This window comes from Argiope bruennichi, chromosome 10, assembly GCF_947563725.1.
Source record: "Argiope bruennichi chromosome 10, qqArgBrue1.1, whole genome shotgun sequence".
Lineage (NCBI taxonomy): Eukaryota > Metazoa > Arthropoda > Arachnida > Araneae > Araneidae > Argiope > Argiope bruennichi.
In genome coordinates this window covers 45,966,804-45,984,745 of record NC_079160.1, presented here as the reverse complement: position 1 = coordinate 45,984,745, position 17,942 = coordinate 45,966,804, and the positions used below count along the sequence as shown (strand labels likewise).

The following is a 17,942-nucleotide window of genomic DNA, read 5'->3' as shown; positions in this document are numbered from 1 at the left end:
CTACAAATCACTGCAGATAAAGTTATATATTTTAGCATTTATTTTAATAAAAATCAGGCGCTTTAAAATCTAATGGCAGTATAATGTCGTTCAGCGCATGAACCGGAATGAACAGAATTTCTACCTTAAGATGAAAATGGAGAAATTTAAAAATATTTTAATGTACTTGTTACTAGCTAGAAGTTCAGTAATGATATGTTTATGTTATTATTCAGTATCTTCTATCCGCATTTCTTACATTTCAAATTACTTATCAATACAAACCGTCTTTCGTTCGACTTATTTCCATTGCATTTCGTATGCTGAAATCTACAAATCACTGCAGATAAAGTTATATATTTTAGCATTTATTTTAATAAAAATCAGGCGCTTTAAAATCTAATGTCAGTATAATGTCGTTCAGCGCATGAACTGGCATGAACAGAATTTCTACCTTAAGATGAAAATGGAGAAATTTAAAAATATTTTAATGTACTTGTTACTAGCTAGAAGTTCAGTAATGATATGTTTATGTTATTATTCAGTATCTTCTATCCGCATTTCTTACATTTCAAATTACTTATCAATACAAACCGTCTTTCGTTCGACTTATTTCCATTGCATTTCGTATGCTGAAATCTACAAATCACTGCAGATAAAGTTATATATTTTAGCATTTATTTTAATAAAAATCAGGCGCTTTAAAATCTAATGGCAGTATAATGTCGTTCAGCGCATGAACCGGAATGAACCGAATTTCTACCTTAAGATGAAAATGGAGAAATTTAAAAATATTTTAATGTACTTGTTACTAGCTAGAAGTTCAGTAATGATATGTTTATGTTATTATTCAGTATCTTCTATCCGCATTTCTTACATTTCAAATTACTTATCAATACAAACCGTCTTTCGTTCGACTTATTTCCATTGCATTTCGTATGCTGAAATCTACAAATCACTGCAGATAAAGTTATATATTTTAGCATTTATTTTAATAAAAATCAGGCGCTTTAAAATCTAATGTCAGTATAATGTCATTCAGCACATGAACTGGCATGAACAGAATTTCTACCTTAAGATGAAAATGGAGAAATTTAAAAATATTTTAATGTACTTGTTACTAGCTAGAAGTTCAGTAATGATATGTTTATGTTATTATTCAGTATCTTCTATCCGCATTTCTTACATTTCAAATTACTTATCAATACAAACCGTCTTTCGTTCGACTTATTTCCATTGCATTTCGTATGCTGAAATCTACAAATCACTGCAGATAAAGTTATATATTTTAGCATTTATTTTAATAAAAATCAGGCGCTTTAAAATCTAATGGCAGTATAATGTCATTCAGCGCATGAACCGGAATGAACCGAATTTCTACCTTAAGATGAAAATGGAGAAATTTAAAAATATTTTAATGTACTTGTTACTAGCTAGAAGTTCAGTAATGATATGTTTATGTTATTATTCAGTATCTTCTATCCGCATTTCTTACATTTCAAATTACTTATCAATACAAACCGTCTTTCGTTCGACTTATTTCCATTGCATTTCGTATGCTGAAATCTACAAATCACTGCAGATAAAGTTATATATTTTAGCATTTATTTTAATAAAAATCAGGCGCTTTAAAATCTAATGGCAGTATAATGTCATTCAGCGCATGAACTGGCATGAACAGAATTTCTACCTTAAGATGAAAATGGAGAAATTTAAAAATATTTTAATGTACTTGTTACTAGCTAGAAGTTCAGTAATGATATGTTTATGTTATTATTCAGTATCTTCTATCCGCATTTCTTACATTTCAAATTACTTATCAATACAAACCGTCTTTCGTTCGACTTATTTCCATTGCATTTCGTATGCTGAAATCTACAAATCACTGCAGATAAAGTTATATATTTTAGCATTTATTTTAATAAAAATCAGGCGCTTTAAAATCTAATGGCAGTATAATGTCATTCAGCGCATGAACTGGCATGAACAGAATTTCTACCTTAAGATGAAAATGGAGAAATTTAAAAATATTTTAATGTACTTGTTACTAGCTAGAAGTTCAGTAATGATATGTTTATGTTATTATTCAGTATCTTCTATCCGCATTTCTTACATTTCAAATTACTTATCAATACAAACCGTCTTTCGTTCGACTTATTTCCATTGCATTTCGTATGCTGAAATCTACAAATCACTGCAGATAAAGTTATATATTTTAGCATTTATTTTAATAAAAATCAGGCGCTTTAAAATCTAATGGCAGTATAATGTCATTCAGCACATGAACTGGCATGAACAGAATTTCTACCTTAAGATGAAAATGGAGAAATTTAAAAATATTTTAATGTACTTGTTACTAGCTAGAAGTTCAGTAATGATATGTTTATGTTATTATTCAGTATCTTCTATCCGCATTTCTTACATTTCAAATTACTTATCAATACAAACCGTCTTTCGTTCGACTTATTTCCATTGCATTTCGTATGCTGAAATCTACAAATCACTGCAGATAAAGTTATATATTTTAGCATTTATTTTAATAAAAATCAGGCGCTTTAAAATCTAATGGCAGTATAATGTCATTCAGCACATGAACCGGAATGAACCGAATTTCTACCTTAAGATGAAAATGGAGAAATTTAAAAATATTTTAATGTACTTGTTACTAGCTAGAAGTTCAGTAATGATATGTTTATGTTATTATTCAGTATCTTCTATCCGCATTTCTTACATTTCAAATTACTTATCAATACAAACCGTCTTTCGTTCGACTTATTTCCATTGCATTTCGTATGCTGAAATCTACAAATCACTGCAGATAAAGTTATATATTTTAGCATTTATTTTAATAAAAATCAGGCGCTTTAAAATCTAATGGCAGTATAATGTCATTCAGCACATGAACCGGAATGAACCGAATTTCTACCTTAGGAAGAAACTGAAGAAATATGAAAACTGCGTATCATTTCAAATCTGCTACAATAAACTTGAAATGCTGCCTCTAAATCTTGACCTTGACATATCGATTCAAAAATAGCAAGCAGGTACAATCAAAAATATCAGTTTATATCACGTAAGAGAATGAATAAGTCAAGAGAAATGCAAGCAGATCGCGATAAGAAAAATTTCGCTAGTCATTGCTGCAAATAAAAACAAGGATAAATATTGGTAGGTTTTGCTTTCCTGATATCATAATACATTCATCCTTATTTCTTGTAACATTCAGTGTCAGATACTCCTACTGAATAATTTCCCGGAAAAAATTAATCCACTTACATGAGAATGCGTATATAAATGCATACATAATTCGCATAACAGCTTTGATTTTTATCAAAGTAACAAAGAAACATATTCGTAAATAATCAGATCTTCAAGGAAGAAATGGAATTGCAATTCGATCTGAAATTATACAAATATTAACGGATGTAAAAAATGTGCTGATACAATAGGGGATACTTTTTTTATTTTTTGTTTCATTTTTATCTGTTGCAGCAAGGTCGCAGGAAATAACATAATCATTGTGTAATTTTAAAGAAAAAAAAAATGTTCAGGTAGAATTTGCTGACTAGACAAAAATATTCAAAATATATTTATTACATAAATGATAAATATTCATGAAAATGATTGAACTTTTTGTCAGTATGTGTGAAATAAGAGGGCCTTCTTCTTTCTAATGGATCATTTGACTTCTTTATAGTCTATCGAAACTTTAAGGGAAAAGAAAGCCCAATCCTAATATTTGCTAATAAATAGATTAGTTTAGTTATATTAACCTCCCCTTGTAAAGCAACACTAGGGCTATTTTGGGACGTACCTCGTAATTATGAACCGCGGTCAGATGACGAGGACGACACCTGAGCGGGCACCCCCCTCACCATGCCACACCCCACCACACCAGCGGAAGGACGTTTGGCATGACGGATTTAACGTGCAACAGACCCCCTTATATGACGGTCCTTCGATGGAATCGGGTCTCGAACCTGAAACCTTACGGCTCACAAGCTGAGACCTTATCACCAGGCCACCGCGGCCAGCTAATAAATAGAAGAGCCATTTAACAAATTTCAATAACATGCGAAAAAACTACAAAGTGTCAAAATGTATGCAATAAACCAGTGGGTGTAGTCTTCCCAAAACCTTCCCACACACTTCCTAGTAAAAGTGTTATTCCAAAGAACGCTTGAATTTAGCATTTTTACTGAATCTATCGTGTGATCCTTGGTCCTTTCGTAACTTTTGACAATTAATCTTTAATATACGGTTAATAGTATACAAAAATAGATTTTGTGTTTCAGACACGTTCTTCCTAACAGACTGAAACAAAAGAGCGGCAAAAATTACAATTATAATCATAAAATCCCATAGGGGATTTGGCTCAAAATGTGAAAAGTGTCTAGACTATAGTTGTTAATTTTGTGTATTGAATTTTATTTGTCTAGTTCTTTCCGTTTTGTAGTTATCATATTAAATTTAAATTCGAACAGCCAGGCAGATAGACTTCCTTTGAGTGGATATGGCTCGAAATTTGATAGAAATCTATAAATTTGGTATAAAGATGGTAAATTTCATCCGTCTAGATCAAACCGGGTTTTTTTAAGTTGTCCGTCTGTCTGCCTGTGACAAAGATATTTTCCAAAAATGTGTTTTTCAGATTCAGGGAGATCTAAAAATTCGTCACAATGTCGAATTCGGATTTTTCGGCGATTGCTATACTTTCTCTATACTACATATACGGAAAGTAAAAAGAGCGGTCCCACAGTATTCACCAAACTATGTTAAACGCCATTTTAAAACTGAAAGTATATCTTCCAAAACCATAATGGACGAACGGGCTTTTAATTATACTGTCTTAGACAGCAGCCGCATTTATCATTAACAAATCATTCACTTTCATTGTTAATAAATATGATGCCTTAACTCAGCATTTTCGAAGTTGTGAATTTATCAGTATGTTTCTAAATCAAAAATAAGAGCATTAAATATATTTGAATTCGAATACTATCCATGCTAAATAAATTATTTATTCTGATTTCTACAGTGCTTCATCTATTTATACGTTTTGTTTGTTTTTTTTAGAATTTTTTTAGTATTTTTGGAAATTTTTGTATTATTTTCAGAAAGAATTATTACTTTGAATGTTATTTTCATCTATTACTCAAAATGTTATTTTCTTACTCATTCTTATTATTTTTATTATGTTTTAAATCAAAATGAAATGTAAATTATTTTTGAAAATAATATTTAAAAGTAGCAGTTATCTTTTATTAACAGTTACAGAATAATTTAAATCTTAATTTGTTTTGTGTATATTTTTATCGCGTAATTTTTTGTCCGCAATCTTTTGTATTCTGCATGAATTTTAACATACAGCTTTTATTCATATTTAAATCATTTTTAATGCACACATCTTTCAAATTTCTTCAATAAAATTTTTGATAATTTCGTGTAGCATCCAAGAAAAGAAATGCAACTCACAGCTATGTAGGCCATGACAATGTGGAGCATGATTTTTGAAGATAATTAATAAAATTTCTTCCTTATTAAGGGGCAAATTATAAAAATTTAAAATAAAATATATAAATAAGCATAATTAATAAAACGGTGAAAGATTTTTTTTGGAATTAAAAAAAGAACAGAAAAGTCTCATCTAATTTTAACAACTGAAAAAATCTGGCATAAAACATCTAAGTAATTCTAAAGTATAAATATTTTTTAAAATTTCACTTTTCAAAAATTCATTTTTAATGCTTGTTTTAACATGTATACAGGGTGTCTCAAAAACCTTGACCTTGGCTTTTATTCCTTAAATATTGATCATAGACATATACTGTAAATTACAAAGTTGCGTAAAAAAAGGTGTAAAATGTTATGAAATCGATTAAAATTTTCAGGGGATTAAACTGCAAAAAATACAAAATTTAAATTTTTCTACAGACCCCGTACAAAAAAAAAAAAAAAAAAAAAAAAAATCCCAATGAGTAAAATGTGCCCCATTTTCTAATAAGGTCATGTACAAAATTTCAGCAATTTATTACAAAAAGTCCCAAAGATATGAAACTACATAAATGCTGACTTAAACCACTTTTCTATGCCTGGATATGAGTTCGCAAAGTGGAAAAATCATGTCGGATGTTCGTGTTTTTGGGGTCGCACATAAATTAACAAAGAAAGTAATGATTAAATAAATAAATAATAATTTTTCTATTTATTGGTTCAAAAGTATTGAAAATTTGTAGAAATAATAACTTAAAGGAAAGATTACATAATTTTTTTTACAAGTACATTGACTGTGCTATTTTTAAGTTATATTCTGTAATTCAGGATATACAGTTTTCAAGTATTTTTCAGGAAGCATAGATTTTAAAATTTGTATTTAAAACTAAAGATATAAAGCATTCTTTTCTTATGATGCATTCCGGCGTCACGTCATTTGCACTGAAGCTGTAAACATTTGCATTTTAATTTGTGATTGACCCTTCACTAACTATGTTTTAACATATCTTTGAGAGTTTTCATGATAAAATTCTGAAATTTTGTACATGACCTTATTAGAGAATGGGGCACATTTTACTCCTTGGTATTTTTTTTTTTTTTGTATGGGGTCCGTATAAAACTTTAAATTTTGTATTTTTTAAAGTTTAATCCCCTGAAAATTTTAACCGATTTCATAACATTTTGCACCTTTTTTTATGCAACTTCGTAATTTACAGTATATGTTTGTGATCAATATTTAAGAAATAAAAGCCGCGGTCAAGGTTTTTGAGACAATTGTATAGCTTTAAAATATCAAACTTACAATATCATACTTATAACTTCAAATTATAATATCTTGCAGAGACATCAAAGCTTAATTTTATTGAAGCTACAACTAAAAATAAACAATTTTCATTTCCATGTCACATCAAAATTTATTTGATTTTATTGAAGTTGCAACTAATGTTGGTATGATATTACCGTTTGCATTTTACAGTAAAGTTTAATTTTATTGAAAATGGAACTTAATATAAACACGGTATTATCGTTTGCATTTCGCAGCAATGTTTAATTTTATTGAAAATGGAATTTAATATAAGCAAGATATTATAGTTTGCATTTCACAGCAATGTTTAATTTTATTGAAAATAAAACTTAATATAAACAAAGTATTATCGTTTGCATTTCACAGTAAAGTTTAATTTTATTGAAAATGGAATTTAATATAAGCAAGATATTATAGTTTGCCTTTACATTTAAATTTATTTTTATATTGAAATTTCGACTTAGCATTGAATAGTTATTACTTTTTGCTCTTTGACATTGAGTTTTAGAAACAGAATTGTTGAATGTTTCATGCATCAAATGCAAAAACAAGATATGCAGACTGAGCAAAAAGATCTTAGCTTAAAACATTCAACTTCAAGTAAAAATTCAAGTACACGTTCAAATGTCCATGTTAAATTCGGTTTCTAAATTAAATCTTAAGCAAATCAAACTTTTTTTTTTCAAAAAAGAAAAAAAAATTATTCTTCGACTTATTTTGTTTAGACACGCCCGGTGTGTCCAACCGATGCATTTAAAATCTTCTAATCTCTTGGGTTATCACAGAAATGCAAGATATCACAGAAAGTTAAGAGAGGAAAAAAAATGTGAAAGATTGAAAATAAGAGATCCTTACTAAATTCTAAACTTTTTCGCCTTTTTAAAACTTTGGCAACCGTGTAATTACACCTTGCTCCTTTATTTACGTAAATAGAACAAAACATGGAACAACAACACAAACAGCAAACCAAAAAGCCCCCAAAATTTTTCTTCCTCTAAAACCTTGTTTTCTTTTATAACCAAAAGTCTATGCAATTTTTTTTTATTTATTTTCTACTTTATTTTCTTTTTAAGTCTTCTTTCTTCTCTAATTTTTTAAATCTATATTCGTTCGCAAGAAGGGGGGGAAGAGAGAGAGAAAGTTCTAGGAATAAAAGGCAGCAGAGATAGGAGTCGGGGGTGTACAGAGGGGTTGCGTAACGGACGAATCCAATTGCCAGTGTCACAGTGTGATAGAATGGTCCCATGGGGTTGCCAGGGGTGGGTGGGTCGCCAGCAATGACATAAGTGGCCGTGTAGAAAGATAATTGTGTCTAGGAGGAGCGACGGAGGAGAGAAAAACGGATTGAGAGAACAAATTTCGGAAATAGTGTCTGTCAGATTGAGGTCGGAATGATAGAGGATTGGCTGTGTTTGGTGAGCGTTTGGCGCGAACAACAAGATTTTTCCTTTTTGTAAATGATTTACTTCGGTTGCGTTTCGTTCTGAAAGGTAAACAAAGAGCCTTTATGCTGGATATTTATGTGGCCTTATTTGTGGATTATATATAAGATGGTTTGGATTAATATTATTTTTTTTTTAAATTTTGTTGTTAGTAAAATTATAAATAATGTAATTCGGTTATTACTTTTTGGAGGATGCGGTAGTCTGTTAGTCTAGGCTTAACCCTTAAATGCATGATTATTTGTTTTGAATTTAAAAAAAAAAAACGTTTAATATAGGAAAATTGTCATAGATTACGTAAATAATATATAAAAAAAATCCAAATAATAATATGGTATATTTATTTTGAAAAAAGTTGTATGTAGACTTTTGGCAACATACAGTATTTTCCAAATTTCTATCTTGTATCTAATATAATTTTGAAATGCAATATCAAACATTGATAGCTTACCTGACAACAGAGGAGAAGTAATTTTTTAACAATTAGATAGGTAACTCTTTTATAGGGAACTCAACAATAGAAACTGCCTCCTCAGGCAACACACTGAACTTCATCCCCCACCACATTCAAATGTAAAAAAATATAACTTACCCGTCAAAAGTGGTGTCGCCTTTTTTCTTTCACACATGATTTATTGTCTATGTTTATCAATGTGCGTTCGGACACACTCAGGTTTTCGAATAAAATTAAGTGGAACTGGATGTAGACAATTGGCAACAATATACATTTAAGGATTATTATTATTTTTTTAATTCGTAGGTTAGGATCGTGCCATTTTTACTTTCTCATGTAAGTAGTATGGATAAAGTATAGTATTCGTCATAAAATTCGAATTCGAGATTTTGACGAATCTCCACGTTTTAGACTGTCCTTAATTTGAGAAACACACTTTTTGAAAAGGTCCGTTTGTCTGTCTGTCTGTCAGTGACAAAGATAACTCAAAAACGCTTTGAGCTAGACGGTTGAAATTCGGTATATGATCTTTACACCAAATTTGCATATTTGCTCATGCATTTGCATATTGCATGAGCAAAATCTGATAAGAAGTCTGTCTATCCGGTTGTTCGAATATAAGTTAACACGATAGCTACAAAACGAAAACAGCTAGACAGATGAAATTTGTTCTTCTGTTATCACCCAACCATCGTACCAGTGCGAGAAATATGATGTTAAATTAACAAAGTTCGTTTGCTGATAGGAGTTGGCATGTACTTAACTCCTTTAAAAATACTAAAAATTGGTATATTTATCGGTATCGGTAACAAAATCAAAAGTCTAATCCAATATATGGTTTCCGTAAAAATAAAATAATCATGCTTATATATATATATATATATATATATATATATATATATATATATATATATATATATATATTTTAAAAACTTTTCATGCCATTCATGCCGTTTATTTATATGAGTTGACAGTTTATGACAAGAGCTATAAATATTGCAACAGGTTGACAAAAGCTGTAAATTTTGAATTCCAAAGGTTGACAGTTGATTTTTTTTTTCGATGAATAAATCAAACTTTTCATTTATCTCATTTCCATTTTCATAATAACCAATAATAAAAGTTACTGTCTAAAATCAAAAGTTACCTTTCGACCAGTGGTTTGGTAAAAATAGATGACGTCCAATTCCTTATATTTTTTTCTAATTACTTCGTTATGTTTAAATACAATAAATGCATAAATATTTTTCTTACGATTATTAAATGCATAATTATTATTATTGACAAGTGCCATTAGAAACAACAACATTATTATTCCCTAACAAAAGTAACAAAAACCGAAAGTTCTGTATTCCTTTGCGCTTTCCTTCGCAATGCTAGAGCGAGTGGTAGACAAACGAAAGTATAAATGGCCTGAATGCCAACAGAATAAAAATGCATTAAGTTATATAAATTTTTGAAATGAAAATACATTAGAGGGGGGGGGGAGCCAAACATTTACTTACTAAACCACTGATAATGAACTGAGACTAAAAAAAAAAAAATGTTGCGGAGCTCGATTAACCCGGGTTACATCATCGCCCATTGCAACTTTGTCGACTCATGTGCCACCCTCTTCGTCTGATTAAAGTCCAAACTATTTTCAATTGTTTAATTTTTTTTTCCCCTTCGAAAATTCAGCTTCAAAACGTATCCTAATATAATTAAATATTATTCCACTGTTTCTTTCACGTGTTCAGCGTAAAATTTATAGTTTTACCCATTTAGAAAACTTATTCTTTACTAAACAGAAACGGAAAACTTAAAAGATTCCCAGCCATAATCTGTCCAGCATTACCTTAATTCTTTGCAATTAAGAATGTTTTGATTCACTGTCATTTTGAAAGCGTGACTTTCTGCTAGTGCTTCTGGTTTACCATCCCGATATTCAATCGAATTCTTTCCGAACGCTGGCGTGCTTCTTATCGGGTATTTTCAGCTGTCCACAAGTAAACTAATCCAAGCTTGACAAGTGCTCTGTATATGAGCTGAAACTCATGATCACACGCTTTGCGTTTGTTTTCAAATTGTCTCATCCCTCATGTTTTGCACTTTATCAACCAATATGCGTCTGTTATTTGCAAGTATCAGAAATGATTTTTCCGTGAAGATTTAGAAACTGCTTAAACAATATGCCTTTCAATATAAGGTACGACGAGAGAATTTTAATCATCGCGAGATTTTGATGAATTACGATACTTGCTTATTTGTCTCCTTGTCTTCGGAACACTATTTTTAAATCTTTTTTTTATTTTATTTGATTTGTTTCATATTTGTAACGAAATGTTTTCCACCCCTCTCTGTTTTTGGAGAGCTTCAATTTTAGAATTTTGAACATTGTGTGTTCTTGGCCAATATATATTATTTTAATATTTTCAAAGATTTATTATCAGCTTATCAATTAATTTAATTATATTTTGATTCCATATGATTGACACCATCTCGTAGTTCATTTGAAAAAGGAAACAAAAAAAAATAATTAAAGTAAAAAGTTCTGAATGTAGCATATTGTCGCATTGAAAAAAGACACAATCGAATCTCCATGGCCGAATGGTCATAGCACTGGACTTATAATCAAGAGATCGCGAGTTCGAATCTCCCTAGCAACAATGCGATGTACAGTTTGTGTAAATATCTAATTCTTTGATTTTATGTTTCCCTTTATTTCATGTTCCAGAAGATTCTGGACATTTCTTTAGTTTACCAGACAAGTGTTCTGGACTTTTCTTACTGCCTCCAGAAAAGTATTCTGGAACTTTCCCTGCTAATATAAAAGCAGAAGATTTGTCAGTCACTGTGTTCTCAGTTCAGTTAATAAATTGATTTAGCTCTACTTCTTCTGTGTGTGTCATTGAGTTCTATACTAAAGTATCTACGTGACAATATAAATGTGTGTTTTAAACTGCTTAAAAGTTAGTTTCATTATTGGAATTATGTCTGTGAGTGTATAAAATTGGTGTTTATTGCATTCTTTTAAAAAATTTCGTTACATCTAATAAATCTACTAAGAATAAAAACGTGTGTGTATCGGCACTCTAATGGCAAGAACATTTGACCTACAGTTACCAAATTTGGTACATATATACTTTGGAGGTTGGGCATGTGTACCTCAGAGCGTTTTTCTTTCTTTCTTCCTTTTTCAAACTTTCATTAGAATTTGAGTTAATTAAAAATTGATCTGAATCTTGGCATTTCTCCGCAATAATTAAAAATTTTCGACAATAATATTACTCAAAATGAATTTTGTGCCTTTTTAAGATTTTAATAAATGTTTTTAAATTATACTAATTTAATAGCCCTGAGGATAAATTTTGTCATTTTTCAAGAACAATTTTTTCCGCCTAGTTTTCAACTATATGTTACATTTTTGCTTTGAAATTCAAACTGTTATCATTGCTTCATCAAATATTTAATCGTTTGATTTTCTTCCATTATTGAAACCTTAAGATTAATTCTGTTTAATAACAATGCAGATCCCAAGACGATTAAAAAATGATGTTACAATAAAGTGAAAATTGGAGGATTGACGAACCCAATATTTATTTTTTAATAGCGTTGTGATGTTACGGGTTTCCATTAGAAAGGTTCATGTACACAGTAGACAGAACGTATGTAAACCAATTAAAATAACGCTCCATTAATGACTGACAGTTTGACTAATCATAGGCATGAAACTGTATCTAAACGATTTACCTAAAATTAAATTTAACCAACATAGCCAAAAGTAAAGAACTATTCGCCAAAGTTGACTAATCGACAGAAAAGTATCTTTTTATTATTTATTTTTGAAATTCTTTAAATTTTACATTGTGTTATTACATTTTTATCTCATATATTTAAAAGAGAAATGCAAATTGTTACATGACGCCGCCCGACACCTTTTTACTTTTATTCTAATTTATGTGACGATTGAAAAGAATTGTAGTGAGTAAAAAATTACATTTAATCTGCTACAAAGAAAATGCGAAACACCTAAAAGGCGTCTAGGGAGGGGGAAGCAAATGACCAAACGATTTTTCTCCACGCGTTGTTCGCTGCCAAGCGATAACTGATGGTAGGTCCCATGTAACCGAAAATAGAAGCATTTGTCTCTCTTCTCCAATAGTCCGCCCCACGTTTATTTTTCAACGCAACTTCCACTGTTTACAACTTTGAGTGAGCAACGGGTTTTCTATTCCCTGTGCTTTTAGGGTTTTATCTGTGCTTTGCTGTTCCTTTTTTTTTGTTGTTGCTTGCCTTCCTGGATCTTTTTTTCTTGCCTTCACACGCATCTGCCATGTTGTTGCAAGATGGATATTGTTTTCTGCGAACTTGGCGAATTTGGTGGTATTTTTGGGTGGTTAATTTCCGTCAAGGTTTGGCGAACGTGTTTCGGCATGTACCAACTGAATGAGAATACGGCCCGCCAGATATTAATCTTTGCTATTTGTTTCAATTCGACTGGTTTTCGGATGCGTTGTTTGGCGATTTGGAATGGTGATAAGGGTTTAGAATTGGAAATGGCTTTTGGGTTTCAAAAATTTTATGCAACTAAACAACGAGTATTTTTTATTTATTGACCCCATTTTCTCGGTAATGGCTGATTCAAATGCTATAAATCATGTAACATGTTGCAACTAATTATGCTCGTTGCATTTTTTTTATCCATTGCTGCCTATATTATGGATTTAATGCATTAAAGGAATTAAATAATGCAGAAAATAATAAGAAATATAAGAAATGACGCAAAGATTAATAGGTGAAATGAAAAAAATTATTTATTAAAAAAGAAATGTATTAAAATAAATCCAATGACCGCAAATATTCTTGAATAATTCATTTTCCTTATTAAGGTATCCAACTAGATTAAAAGCATAAATTTAGATTTTTTTTTTTTTTTTTTTTTTGCAGTCTATTGACTTGAAAGTGATGCTTATTTATAAGCATATGAAAACGTCAAATGCATTTCCTGAAGGATAAGTTTTTCATATTTCTATTGTAGAGTATCATCATGTCTTAAAAAACTATCAAGATATCTTAATTAAATTAATAATTAATGCTCCTTATGTTATGCAGAATGTAATAAACTTTGGATTTGATGTTGAATGCTCTAGAAATGGATTTATGATTCTTTAATGTAAATATTGTTGAAAAAAAATCCAAAATTGTATGGATAATTTTGTATATTATACAATTTTTTTTATTTATATATATTTCTTAGATAATAGTTGTTTGCACTTTAAGATATGTTATACATGTAATGTTATAAAGAAAAATTTAAGTTTCTTTTCTCTAGAGCAATCCTAGTTTTGTAAGTAAATGCTAAAATTTATATCAAAATATGCCTTTTTCTTCAGAAGTTATAGATATTTAAATAATTTCACTTTTATTCATCATTTTTTGCTTATATTAATATAAAAATATAATATAAACTTTAAAATATTTCGGTTTTTTTTTAAATCTTTGGACCTACTTAGATGCTTCAATAAAGTTTATATCTTAATTCGTTGCTGTTAATAGATTATTAGCTTTATATTCATTATCTACAGATAATTCTCTTTTTATTAACAACTAGCGACCTGTCAGTTTACTGGGAATATTGGTTGCGTTTAATTTTCATTTAATTTCGTGTGAAAATTTTTGATAATCGTCATTCCCGAAAAGAGTATTTTTAAGCACCAAGTTCTGATAGACATTAAAGTAGGGTTCAAAAAATCTTCACCTTCCTTATGGCATCAAGTCCCATGACATTATAGTGTCATTAAAAATGTAATTTTCCAAGTAATCTACTTCAAAATCCATGTCATCTTTCGCAATTGCTGTAAACATGACTTTCTTGTTTCGCTTTATAAACTGCACAGATAATAACAGAACAGAATCTTTTAATAAAATTAGTTTTCAACAATAAAAATGTTAAATATTTGCTGAAACAATAAAAAGGGTTTGAATTTCATTGCAACAATGAAATTTATCATTAAAAACTGTGCAAGAAAATATTTTTATATCAAATTGAGGGAAAAATTATATAACAAATTGTCATTGAAAAGATTTGTATTTTAAACAATACGAAAATTATTTTTATGCAGTAATATTTTTGGAAAGTATCGCCGAAAAACGATAAAATCCCACTTTCTATTTAATTAATTAAATTTCTAAAAAAAAAATAAGATGGAATGTCTTGCTTTCTAATGTTGTTTTTACTAGGTATGATATCTCTAGATTCAGTAGTTTGGTTTGTAAAGTGCCTGCCTATATACAAACACTGATATTATCCTTTATAATTAAAAGGAATGGAGATTTCCTACTGATATTTAATCTGCTATGGACGAGTTACGAATTATCTTGTACACATCTAGATTCCATAATGTTTTTAAAAAAGATAAATTATAATTTCTTTTTTTATTCACATTTAATTTCATTTTTTTTTATGTTTGTAGAGATGGAATCTTGTAATTGTTCCTTGAATTTCTTCCTGCTGTGCTGGCATTTTGATATTTTGCTGATTATGTGTCCTTGAGGACAATACACAATTGAGTTATCAGTTAATTCATTAGTTTAATTAAATTGTGATTCCATTCACGTAGTACCATCTGGTTGTCGATTTGAGAAGTAAAATTGATTTTAAAATTTTTATTTTATTTATAATTATTATTAATTAAAGATTGAAAGTTAGAAAATATTTGGAATAAAAAAATATCTTTTTAGTATACTAAAAAATTATTTTATAAATAATTTTATTAAATTTTTGTAATCAAAGCTCAATTTATTCGAAAGTTTATGAAAATTGAAATCTTAATATTATTATATAAAATAAATTATTTTATATTAATTATAAATGATTTTATCTCCACTCTCACAACACATGAAAAAAAATTTCTCATCCGTACAAAAGTTAATATCATCATTGAAGTATTCTAAGGACAAAGATCAAATTACTTCTCTTCCTTCATTAATAGTTCACGCGTTTCTCCAAAGATGGCGCTCTGTTAAGTTAAACGGTTATATTTCCACTTGCAGAATACTAGGCAATCCCCTAGAAATCAAGTATTTTGAATTTATGTTAATAACTGCATACATTTCAAACTGTTATGCATTATTTTCCTTTTCATTTTCTCGTCTACGTAATATAGAGAAAATATAGTAATCATCAAAAATTATGAATTCGAGATTTTGACGAATCTCCATGTTTTAGACCTCTCTGAGTTCGAAACACATATTTCTAGAAAATGTCCGTCTGTCTGTCTAACTCAAAAACGCTTTGAGCTAAACGGTTGAAATTTGATATACGTTTCTTACACCAAATTTGCAGACTTTTATCAGATTTAAAACAAAAATATATTCAGAGGAAGTCCGTCTGTACGGCTGTTCGAATATAACTTAACACGGTAATTACTAAATAAAGAGAGATAGGTAAATAAGACTCACTGTATTGATTTAACATCTATAGTGTAGATAGATTACCTGTCAAATTTTAAACCAAATTCAATCAAGGATTGACTCGCTGTCGAACTCTCACTTTCGGTATTTCAAAACACTAATTCAGAATTCCAAAAGCTAAACGATAATTCAAGAACACAATAATTTAAATATACTAAACACTATGTTTAATTTTGTGACTACAAGTGTATTTTTGTGTCAAATTGTTTCTGTTTCAATCGGATCAGAGAAACGTGTCTGAAACACAGATTCGATTTTTGAATACTATTAAGGCATGCCAGGGATTAATCGCGAAAATACTCGCCGAAGTTCACACGATAGATTCAGTAAAAATGTTAAATTCGCTCCAAAAGTTAATATTTCGTATCTGTTGTCCGCCATTGCCATGCAAGACCATCTCTGACGTGACAAGTTTATTTGAGAGCATGCGAGAAAGTTTTGCGGAGACCACTTTCGCTCATTTCATTAGATTTTCTCTCTAGTTTTTTCGTTTAAACAAATCTTATAAAAGGTATCGAGAAATAAAGAATTGATTTCTGAATGTGATTAGAATACAAATAAATGAAAATTCAGCGTTTCATTTCAAACAGATTATTTCAAATAATCGTTTCTAAATGATTTTGGACCGGAATCTTAGATGCGCGCTTTAATCAGGAGGTTGAAATAATCTCACTCCTCAATTTGATAGATTGTTCTGACAGCAGTGCTTTAGGCGCTTTGGGGGAAAGGTCACCAGAGCACATTCCCCCCGCCCCTTCCAACTTCCTCCGCTTTTCTCCCCCTTAAATGGGAAAAGCTAACCTACATTTCATTTAAAATATGGAATAGTTTTATCTGTGCACTTAACGTAATGATTCATGCTGTGCATAAAGACAGTTAAATAACGATTTTGCTTAGAATTTTGTTACATTGTATCATTTTACATTTTGAAGATATTAGCTACATTGATATAGTGGGCGCTGTCGACGTTGTATATTATTGCTCTTTTAATTAAGCTTAATACGTTTTCTTGCTGGCTTTTTTTAAGAAAATTCCGTTGCGTTTTCATGAACTTTATGAATGTCAGGTAACTATGAGAAAGAATCGATTTTTATGAAAAATATCGATTATTTTAAATTTTTGAATAGTTCCCTTTAAATTTTGATTTTCAGTTCGTTTTTTGCAGAATTACATTATTTTTTTTTTATTTTTATAAAGTACCTTTTAATGATATATTTGCCTTTTTAAATGCTGTTTCCTCAAATTTTAAATTTTAATAAAATGATCCTGAAAAAAAAAAAGACTCATACATTGAAATCCAATTCGTATTTTGCGTTCAAATTTCAGACAGTAATTTCTCAATATGTTCCGTACATCTTGAACTATAGTAATAAGCCATTTGCTTATTTAGAAAAAGATTGTGCACTTGTTTCAATGTTCCATAATGTGAAAAAAAATGAAAACTTCATTACAATTATTAGTTTGAAACCCAATATTTCAAGATTGGATAGAAATACAACTTATTTCTTAATTCAGTAGCTTTATTTCTTAAATTTTCTGCAACATTTTAAACAAATCATTTAATAAATTTTAAAATTGGAAGGTTTTGGTTTTTTTACCTTTTTACTTTCTCTTGTACGCAGAAAAAGTATTGTAATCGACCCCCTCCCCCCCCCCCCCAAAAAAAAAAATCGAATTTGAAATTGGGACGCGTTTCCAAATTTCAGACTTCATTGATAGACAAAAACATATTTTTGGAATGCCTATTTATTCGTTTCTCTGACTGCGAATACGATATTCAGAAACGCTTTGAGTTAGATTGATAAAATTTGGT

At 29.7% G+C, this 17,942-nt stretch overlaps 1 protein-coding gene across 6 annotated transcripts in view; it reads left to right on the top strand.

Moving 5' to 3' along the window:
• The window catches only part of LOC129987925 (forkhead box protein P1-like), a 536,440-nt gene that overhangs the window by 142,740 nt on the left and 375,758 nt on the right, over positions 1-17,942 (top strand). The gene's annotated exons all lie outside the window — the stretch shown is intronic.